We start from the raw sequence: 2,439 nt of genomic DNA, 5'->3' as shown, positions 1-2,439 counted from the left end.
CCTGATAAGAATGTACCCAATGCCTTAATCTCAAAAATGACACATTTGAAATAGAGGGAGTACCGTGAAACACAGAAAAGCATTTCAGGGTTTGACAGGATAGATGCACTGACAACGTCTCGCCCGGCTCCAGAGTCCAGAAGACTCTCAAAAAAAGGGGTTGTTCGTTCGGGATGGAGATGAGCTGTTCCTTCACCCAGAGGATAATAAATCTCTGGAATGCTCTACCCAAGAGAACTGCGGAGGCTCAGTCACTATATCTAAAACAAATATCTTAGATTACGTATTAAAGAAATCAATGGAAAGTACAGCAAAGGTAAAAATCAACTACATGATCTTATTGAATGTTACAACAGAGACAAGGAGCTGAATAGTCTGCTACTTGATCTTGCATTTACGACTACAAGTAACACTGCAATTCCACACCAATTCTTAAAGTACTGAGGTTCTTCCATGCATGACGCCAACCTAGCTGTGTGCAACAGAAAGGCCTTGCACAGGCCTTTCCTCTTTCCACGTTCTCACCATTCTGGTAGAGGGAGAGGAGAGAGAACATCTGTAATCACAAAACAGGAAAGATATCATTTACGAGACATGGTGCACAGGAGATCTAGTGCAAGAACTAGAAAATTGTAGACATGAAGGACTGGTTAAAGTGAGGTTATTTCCTTTGGATTAGGGAAACTTAAGTCAGATGTATTGAATTATGACAGACTTAAAAATAGTAAATACGGACCGAAGTGATAAACAGTACTTATGTTAATATGGTTTACAGCAGAAAGAATTAGTTCCAAATCCTGAAACTGACTTATTGATTAATATTTCAGAATGCTGTGAGAAAATTAAGGGCTCTCTTCATGTTTAAGCTGAGAGCAGAATGACAGGGAAGCATGTCTTTTTGAAACGTTTCACCCTGACTTTTATTCTCTGACCTCCAGTTTTTTGAGGGTCCGCAAAGCTATACAGTAGTGATCAGCAAGGCTCCATGTGTCTCAGTTGTACAAGTGACTCCTATATCACAGCAGTTCCGGTAACTGAAGTTCATCCTTACAGAATTCACAAATCATGACCAAACATCTGTGATATCAAATAAAGAATTATTCTAACAAGATTTAAGTGAAAAAAGTGCATAAATTCTCATTTCTCAATGTATATGCAGAAGGTAAGACGCAGCTTTGTGTTATGGTAAAATGTTTACAAGAAATGGAACCCACCTCCCCACTACCTTCACCTTAAGTGGAGGTCACCTGTACTGAAAGCTGTCGATAGGAAATATTAACAGAAAGGAGCTATAGAGCTGAAGCCATTAGAAAGTATTCTTTAGGTAAGTAAACCATCAAAGAAACTAAAACTGGGAATCTCTCTGTACGTTAATTTGCACGTCTTCTCCTGCCAAGACACCGCTTTCCTGTTTCAGCAATGAAAACAGAGGTAGCAAAGTTTATATTTTCCCACTTGAAATGGAAAGGCATAAAGTGATATGTAATTCCATTAAAACACACTTTCCAACTGAGGTGACTTCCCCCATTAAGGTGAAACCTCATTGTAAGTGCAGCCCCAATGTTACAACTGAAGTTGTGTTTGACCACATGAAATGTCATTCAGAGCAATGACTCTGTAACATATTAAAATTATATCAGACAACTGCCACACAAATATGACAAGAGATTGGCAAGTTACCAAAGCACTGATCGTGCAGACCTTAAATCAATGGCAGCTTTCAGCTATTAGCAAATAGAGGGGATTTACTTGTAATTAAGCATGAAGGGGCTGCCCTCAGTCAGTACCATAGCCAATTACCTAATAGCTGTTGGCAGAGGCAGCTATGAAAAATGCTGCAAACAGAAAAGATTGCCCTGGTTAATCACCAGTCTAGCCTCACAGAAAGATGAAAAATAGCACAAGGTTCTTTGGGCTGCTTCACCATACTTATGTGATCATGGCTGATTATCTACTTCGTTACCCTCTTCATTACCCTGATCTTGCCTTCTTCCTATAGCCACAATATCTGTTAATATATCCAGCTCCTTCTTGAATATACAATATCTATAAAAAGTATTCACCCCGTTGGAAGTTTTCACGTTTTATTATTTTACAACAGTGAATCACAATCGATTTAATTTGGCTCTTTTTGACACTGATTAACAGAAAAAGACTCTTTAATGTCAAAGTGAAAACAAATTTCTGAAAATTGGTCTAAATTTATTGCAATTATTAAACTCAAAATGATTGCGTAAGTATTCACTTCCTTCAAGTCAGTATTTAGTAGATGCACCTTTGGCAGCAATTACAGCCTTGAGTCTGTGTGGATAGATCTCTATCAGCTTTGCACATCTGGACACTGCAATTTTTCTCCATTCTTTACAAAACTGCTCAAGCTCTGTCAGATTGCATGGGGATCATGAGTGAACATCCCTTTTCATGTCCAGCCACAAATTC

The sequence above is a fragment of the Mobula birostris genome, chromosome 2, assembly GCF_030028105.1.
Source record: "Mobula birostris isolate sMobBir1 chromosome 2, sMobBir1.hap1, whole genome shotgun sequence".
Classification (NCBI taxonomy): Eukaryota; Metazoa; Chordata; class Chondrichthyes; order Myliobatiformes; family Myliobatidae; genus Mobula; species Mobula birostris.
This window is presented reverse-complemented; position numbering follows the sequence as displayed.